Here is a 9298-nt window from a genome sequence, read left to right on the forward strand (position 1 = left end):
TTTCTTACTTGCATGTATATCTTGTCAATTTTTCCGGGAACAATATTTCGTAAAATTAGTGTAAGTGTGGGAATTTTCTGGCTGTCCAGTGGTTAAAACTCTGTGCTTTTATTGCTGAGGGTCCAGGTCCAATCCCTGGCTGAGGAACAAAGATCCTGTAAGCCATGTAGCATAGACAAAAAAAAAGAAAGAAAAATCAATGTAAATGCATGTCTTTAAATAAATATTAAAAGGTGATGGAAAATAGATTCCCTGAGAGAAAACAAGACTGAGAATAAGAAGAGTGAGCAAAAGAACAAAAGTCAAAGGAAAAAAAAGAGAGAAATCAAGGATTAAGTTAGTTAAGGCTTGAAGTAAGAAGGGTTACATGTATGCAGTGAGAAACTAAAAAGTCATTTTTTTTTTAATCTTAAGAAACTTAGTGTCATTCTGAGGGTGATTTGGGATCCAGCAGCTGCAGAGAAAAGATCAAAAGGACAAGAATCTCTTAACATTTTATCCCCAGTGGAAGAGCCATCTTCAATACCTGAGAGACCACAAAAGAAATTAGGTAGAAAATCATAGATTATATTCTAATATTTCCTCTCAAATTACATGATTCATTCAATCAAGAATATTTATGGAGGCATTTCTAATCCTACAAAGATGGAATAACTGTTAGCAGACTTGTCCTTTCACTGTAAACAACTGGAAAATTAAACGAAAATATGTGAAACACCTGGTTTTAGACCTGAGACAATAGACATTCAGAACTTTGATCACTGAGGGAAAGAATAAAATGAGTGATCGCTATGATCACCTCAACTTTCTGCCTGGAGGCATTTTCCAATCCATAGCATAGGGAGGAAGGATCCAACCAGAGAAGAGCAGTTGCCAACAAGTAAAGGGAGAAAATTATTCAGAAAGTTTGAAAATGTCATCATCAGTCAAGCAGTGAGAAAATAGAAATGTATAAAATTTTGTGAATCATTTTGCTGTTATTTAACAAGTTATAGCATAAACAAATACATATATACATAGATGTATTGCAATAACAATATCATTTTTACTCATGTGAATTCTAATATGCTTTCTGGAATGCAAGGTAAAAGCATAGATTATACCCTCAGGTCATGGTTTTCATGCATGCAAATGTCAATCATTATGCATGTTGTGAAAGGTTGTTCTAAAAGATTATTTTAATGAATACAGAATATATCATCTTATCGTATATAGTAACAGTGATGTCTAAGAACAGGGCTTTGATTAGGTCATGAGGACCTGCTTTGAGAATCCAAAGAAAGAGTGTGAAAGTCAGACACACAGTAGTAATAGCAACAATGATAACAATAGGAATAACATAACTGTCATTTATCAACTTTCATTATGTATACAGCACTTACACAAGGTGGCATTTAATCTCCATGACAATCCTGTGAGGTGTATTATCATCACTATTAATATTTTACAGTAAGGAAACTGAGACTCCTAAAGGTTAAATGACTTTCCTATGGTAATTGAAGAAAATTTGATACCAAACCTGATTCCAGAGATTATACTCTTATCCATTACACAGACTGTCTATCAAGTCATGATAGGATGGCTGCCTAGGGAGTGTGAAACTAGAACCATGAGAGTGAAATAAGTCAAATGAGAATTGAGTTGTCAGTCAAGACTCAGTGCAGGAAACAAATAACTCCAGAAAATTTATGGGCAAGGGATTCAATAAGGAATCATTACTGTTGGAAGGAACAAAGGAGTAGGAGTGTAGGGGCTGCCACTGGAATTTCTGTGGTCTAGTAATAAGGAAGATCAGAAAGCTAGAGCCAGAAAACCATAGCTGCTTCTACTATTTCTATAATTCCTTCACAACACCCATGAAGCTGGACACTAGATGCCAGAACACAGTCTGGCTCCTTATAGTCACCCTTTCAAACTCTTGACACATTTCCATGACTTGCTTGCCAGGAGAAATAGCATCAGAAAGACATGTTCAAAGACTATGCAATAGGGAAAGGATAATCTCTTTAAAAAATGGTATTGGGAAAACCAGACAGCCACATGCAAGAGCTAAAATGGAGGGGGTGAAGTCAAAATGGTGGAGTGTTACGGTGTGAAGTTCATGTCTCCTCACAACTAGGGCACCTACTTGACGTTGGTGGGGGATAGATATGGACACCTAAGAGAATGAGAGGAATGCCCAAGCTACTAAGTAGAATGTAGGGGTGGGGGCGAGCAGGGAGTGGGGATAGATGGAGGCAGGAAGGGACAGGTACCCTTGAGAGGGAACTAGGAGAGAGAAGGGGGGGGTCCCACTACTGGAGGAGTCCACTCACCATGAGGAGAGCAACAGAGACAGGAAGGGACCCTCAGGGCATTGGGGGATGGGAGGGGAATGTGGCCAACATTTCTCCTGTCCACCTGAGCCCCAGAGAGCCTTCTGGGTTCCAAGACTGGTCCTCCACCCTCTGATGCTCCCTCCAATGCCCCCTTCAGGTCCTGGGAGCATGGGAGGGAGGAGGAGGAGAGGAAGAGTAGAGGTAAATGGGGTGACAGGGAGGGACCCTTAGGGATAGGAGGATCAAAGGGGAACACAGCCAGTGTTTCCCCAATCCACTTGGGCCCCAGCAAGCCTGCAGCTGTCCTGGTCCTCATCCTCCACACTTGGAGATGCGAGGCTGCACCCTGCCCCCCACCCCTAGGGCCTTTTCCAGACCCCTGGGTCCAGAACCTAGGCCCCGGCCCCACCAAACATGAGCCCCACCTAATCCATACACACACCTAAGCTCCAGCCCCACCACCGCCAAGGCCTTTTCCAGAGTTTTGGGGGGTTTTATTTTTTGCCATTGTGGTTCTGTTTTATCTTGATGTTATTTTGTTTCATTTCTATTTTTATTTTTTCTAATATATCTGTTATTTTTCTAATTTTATTTTTTATTCTTTGTTATTATTCTCCTTTTTTTTTTTTTCCTTTGTGGTGTCATACAGTTTGCAGGATCTTGGTTCAAAGGCCAAGGGTCAGGCCTGAGCTCCTGTGGTGGGAGCATCAACCTGAAACCACTAGACTAACAGAGAACCTCAGACCTCCAAAAATGTTTATCAGAGTGAGGTCTCCCAGAGATCCTCATCTCCGCACCAAGACCTGGCTCTACCCAATTGTCTGCAAAGTCCAGTGCTGAAAGCCTCAGGCCATATAACCAGTAAGACAGGAACATGTTCCCACCCATCAAAAGAATGAAACAACAACAACAAAAATATGTTACAGATGAAGAAGGAAGGTAAAAATGTACAAGACTAAATAAATGGAAATACACAATCTACCTGAAAGTGAATTCAGAATAATTATAATAAAGATGATCCAAAATCTCAGAAATAGAATGGAGGAACAGATTAAAAATATATATGAAATATTTAACAAAGACCTAGAAGAACTAAAGAACAAACAGATGAACAACACAAAAATTGAAATAAAAAAGAAAAATACACTAGAAGGAATCAATAACAGAATAGCTGAGGCAAAAGAATGAATAAGTGAGCTGGAAGATAGAATGATGGAAATAACTGCCAAGGAGCAGAATAAGGGGGAAAAATTTGAAAAGAATTGAGGACAGTCTCAGATACTCTGGGACAACATTAAATGCACCAATATTTGAATTATAGGGGTCCCAGAAGAAGAAGAGAAAGAAAAAGGGTGTAATAAAATATTTAAGAGATTATAGTTGAAAACTTCCCTAACATGGGAAAGGAACATTCACACAAGTTCAGGAAGGACAGAGAGTTCCATACAAGATAAACCCTAGGAGAAAAACACACATATTAATCAAACAAGCAAAACTTAAATTCAAAGAAAAAATATTAAGAGCAGCAAGGGAAAGCAATAAATAGCATACAAGGGAATCCCCATCAAGTTATCAATTGATTTTTCAGCAGAAACTCTGTAGGCCAGAAGGCAGTGGCATGATGTATTTAAAGTGATGAAAGGGAAGAAAAAAAAAAAACCTACAATCAAGATTATTCTATAAAGCAAGGATCTCTTCCAGATTTGACAGAGAAATCAAAAGTTTTACAGAATAAGTGAGCTGGAAACTAAGAGAATTCAGCACCACCAAAACAGCTTAACAACAATACTAGGGAGACTTACAGACTGAACGTGAGGATAGGGAAAAAGAAACTACAACAGTCTTCTGAAATCTCACCTCAGGAAACAAGAAAAATCTCAAATAAACTGTCTAGCCTTACACCTAAAGCAACTAGAGAAACAAGACTAAAGACAACTGAAAATCAGTAGAAGGAAAGAAATCATAAAGATCTGAAGAGAAAGAAATGAAGAAAACAATAGCAAAGATCAATAAAATTAAAAGTTGGTTGTTTGAGAAGATAAAATTGATAAGTCTCATCAATTTTGATGAGCCAGACTCATCAAGAAAAAAAAAAGGAGAACTCATATCAATAAAATTGATTTGGAGAAATTACAACTGATGCTGCAGAAATACAAAGGATCATAAAAGACTACTACAGACAACTATGAGTATTACGCTGGTGGCTCAGATGGTAAAGAAGCTGCCTGCAATGCAGGAGACCTAGGTTCAATCCCTGGGTCAGGAAGATCTCCTGGAGAAGGAAATGGCAACCCACTCCAGTATTCTTGCCTGGAAAATTCCACAGACAGAGGAGCCTGGTGGGGTACAGTCTACGGGGTTGCAAAGAGTAGGACACGACTAAACAACTGTCACTTTCATTTTCACAAGCAACTACGTGCTAACAAAACGGACAACTTGGAGGGAATGGAAAAATTCTTGGAAACGTACAACTTTCCAAGACTGAATCAGGAAGAGTTAGAAAATATAAACAGGCCAATCACAAGTAATGAAGTTGAAACTGTAATTAAAAATCTTTCAACAAGCAAAAGTCCAGGACTACACAGATTCACAGGCAAATTCTATCAAGTATTTAGAAAAGAGCTAACATCCATCCTTCTTAAACTCTTATAAAAAATTGCAGAGGGAAAAACACTCCCAAATTCATTCTACAAGGCTACCTGATATGAAAACCAGACAAACATCACACATACACACTAAAGACAACTACAGGCCAATATCACTCAAACACAGATGCAACAATTCTCAACAAAGTACAAACAAACAGAATCCAACAACACATTAAAAGGATCATATATGATGATTAAGTGGGATTTATCTCAGGGATGCAAGGATTCTTCAATACGTGAAAATCAACCAATATTAACAAACTGAAGAATAAAAACCATGTGATCATCTCAATAGATGCTGAAAAAACTTTTGATAAAATTCAACACCTATTTATGATTAAAAGCTCACCAGAAATTGGGCATAGAGGGAACCTATCTCAACATAATAAAGGACAAATATGACAAACCCACAACATCATTATCAATAGTGAAAAACTATAAGCATATCCTCTAAGATCGGGAATAAGACAAGGGTGTCCACTCTTGCCACTATTATTCAACATAGTTTTGGAAGTCCTAGCATGGCAATCAGGGAAGAAAAAGAAGTAAAAAGAATGCAAATTGGAAAAGAAGTAAAACTGTCTGTGTGCATTTATGATACTATACATAGAAAATCCTAAAGATGACATGAGAAAACTGCTAGAGTTAATCAATGAATTTGGTAAAGTTGCAGGATACAAAATTAATGCACAGAAGGCTCTTGCATTCCTATACACTAACAATGAAAAATTAGAAAGAGAAATTAAGAAAGCAACCCCATATACCATCACAACTAAAAGAATGAAATATCTAGGAATAAACCTACCTAAGAAGGCAAAAGACCTGTACTCAGAAAATTACAAAATATTGATGAAAGAAATCAATGATGACACAAATAGATGGAGAAATATACCATATTCTTGGATTGGAAGAACCAATACTGTGAAAATGACTATGCCACGCAAAACAATCTACAAATTCAGTGCAATCTTTATCAAATTACCAATGGCATGCTTCACAGAATTAAAACAAAAAATTTTACAATTGGTATGGAAACAAAAGACCCCAAATAGGCAAAGCAATCTCAAGAAAGAAAAATTGAGCTAGAGGAATCAGGCTCCCCAGTTTCGGCCTATACTACAATGCTACAGTAATCATGACAGAATGGCACTGTCACAAAAAACAGAAATATCGATCAATGGTACAGGATAGAAAGCCCAAAGATAAACCCACACACACCGATGGTCACCTAATCTATGACAAAGGAGGCAAGAATATTCCATGGAGAAAAGACAGTTTCTTCAGTAAGAGGTACTGGGAAAACTGCACAGCTATATGTAAAAGAATGAAATTAGAACACACCCTAACACCATACAGAAAAATAAATTCAAAATGGATTACAGACCTAAATGGAAGACTGAACACTACAGTACTCTTAGAGAAAACACACAGAATACTCTTTGACATAAATCATAGCAAGATCTTTTTAGATCCAACTCCTAAACAAAATAAAAATAAACAAGTGGGGCCTAATTAAACTTAAAAGAATTTGCACAGCAAAGGAAATCATAAAGAAGATGAAAAAACAATCCTCAGAATAGAAGAAAATATTTGCAAACAAAACAACTGACAAAAGATTAATCTCCAAAATACACAAACAGCACATGAGGCTCAATATCGAAAAACCAAAAAACCCAATCAAAAAATGGGACTCAGACATGGAGACAAGTAGCAGTGAGACATCTGATGACGATGCCTGGAAGTAGGCGTATAAATGCTCACAGTTAAATCTGACCCAGTAAACTCAGCTTGTGTGTTTAGGGGTTATACAGAAGAAATCGTTCTTCGCCTTTTCCTTTTCTTATTTTATTGTTGAATACTTCATGCACAAGGGAAATAATCATATCCCAAAGAGAGAGCGAGCAATTGGCTTGTTTAGCTTTTGTTGTTGTTCTTCCCTGTTATCTGCTTAATAGAGAGAATTTTGTGTGGTGGGAAAGATTTTTAAAACACACATACACACAGTATATATGGGGCAATGCACAGGTGGGAGCTGGCAGTGCAGAGAGGAGGAGACACTGGTCTGCAGCAGCAGCTTCTACTACCAGCCCTTGGGGCACTCACCCCTGTGCTCAAGCAATCATCGTCAATGACAAAGTGACTGTTGAAGTTATAATTGTATTAAATTAATGCTAATAATTTGGATATTTTATTTTATTTCTGGCTGCTCAGGTAACGTTAGTCCTTAACCAAGCACATGTGGCTTTTTCCATTTTTTTTTTCTTTCTGGGTACAGCTGTAAAATATTTGGATATAGGAAATGTTGTGTTATTCTTGCAGCCTTGATATTCAGGGTGGATTGTAAAATATAAATTTTTGTGAGATTTCAAAGATTAAGATTATTTTGATAACATTATTTACAGATTTAAAAGATGTGGTTATCACAAGTCTGTTGAGGGGGAAAACTATTGCATAAAATAACTAACTTGGAATAAATATTTTGCAACAGTAAAAAAAAAAAAATGGGTGAAAGATCTAAATAGACATCTCTCCAAAGAAGATATAAAGATGGCCAAAAGACACAGGAAGAGATATTGATCATTAATTATTAGAGAAATGCCAATCTAAACTACAATGAGTTATCACCGCACATCAATTAGAATGGCCATAGCTGAAAAATCTACGAACAATGAATATTGGAGAGGATGTGGAGAAAAAGGTACATTCTTGCACTGTTGCTGGGAATGTAAATTGATACAGCCACTGGAGAGAACAGTATGGAAGTTCCTTAAAAAACTAAAAATTATCATATAACCCACCAATCCCATTTCTGGCCAAATCCCCTGAGAAAACCATAATTCAAAATGACACATGTACCCCAATGTTCATTGCAGTACTCTTTACAGTAGCCAGGACATGGAAACAATCTAAACATCCAATGATAGATGCATGGATAAAGAAAATGTGGTACGTATATACAACGGAGTATTACTCAGCCATATAAAGGAATGAATTTGAGTCACTTGTAGAGATGTGGTGGGACCTAGAGCCTGTCATACAAAGTGAAGTAAGTCAGAAAGAGAAAAACAAATTTTAACGCATATGAGGAATTTAGAAAAACGGTACAGATGAACCTATTTCCAGGACACAAATAAAGACTCAGATGTCAAAAATGGACATGTGGACACAGGGCAGAAGAGGAGCGTGGGACAAACTAGGAGATTAGGATTGATATATATACACTACCATGTGTAAAATAGATGGCTAATGAGAACCTGCTCTAAAGCACAGGGAGCTCAGCTTGGTGCTGTGATGACCTAGAGGAGTCTGATGAGGGGGTGGGGTGAGAGGGAGGTCCAACAGGAAGATATATACATACAGCTGATTCACTTCGTTGTACAACAGAAACTAACACAACATTATAAAGCAATTATGTCCCAATTTTTTTTAAAAAAAGAACTAAAGTGGACACTCTCTTATACCATACAGAAAAACAACTTTAAATGGATTAAAACTCTCTAAGAATAAGAGTCACATGTCCTCCTATCTGTTAAATTCTCATAACCTATTACAGGGTTTAATACATATTTCTTGAAGGAAAAACTACTTAAAAATGTTTTTTGTTGTCAGAAAAATCTGCACTCAAGTACTGGTGTCTCATCGTCTCTCAACTAAAAACAAAAATGAAATTTCTCTCAAAAATGTTGGTGAGAATTAAATAATATATGTAAAGCACTTACCACAAGACCTAACACACAACATTCAATAATGTTTGAATAGAATTCTCCAGGCTGGAATACTGGAGTGGAGTGGGTAACCACTCCCTTTTCCAGAGGATCTTCCTGATCCTGTGGCTAAGTGAGAATTACTAAAGTTCTCTGCTTTTTTTGTTTTTGTTTTTAGATGCTAAGTCATGTCTGACTCATTGCAACCCCATGGACTGTAGCCCACCAGTCTCCTCTGTCCATGGGATTTTCCAGGCAAGAATACTGGAGTGGGTTGCCATTTCCTCCTCCAGGGAAGGAGCTATCTCTTGTTTTGTTGGAAAGGGGTGTTTTCTATGACCAGAGTATTCTCTTGACAAAACTCTGTTAGCTTCATTTTGTATTCCAAGGCCAAACTAGGCTGTTATCCTGGGTATCTTTTGACTTCCTACTTTTGCATTCCAATCCCCTACAATGAAAGGGACATCTCTTTTTTTTTTTCTTTTCTTTTCTTTTTTTTTTTTTTGGTGTTAGTTCTAGAACTTGCTGTAGGTCTTCATAGAACTGGTCAACTTCAGCTTCTTCAACATCAGTAGTTGGACAACAGACTTGAACTACTGTGATGTTGAATTGTTTGCTTGGAAATGAA

The sequence above is a fragment of the Bos grunniens genome, chromosome 5, assembly GCF_055505025.1.
Source record: "Bos grunniens cultivar Pamir isolate PY7600 chromosome 5, Bosgru_T2T1.0, whole genome shotgun sequence".
Taxonomy (NCBI): Eukaryota; Metazoa; Chordata; class Mammalia; order Artiodactyla; family Bovidae; genus Bos; species Bos grunniens.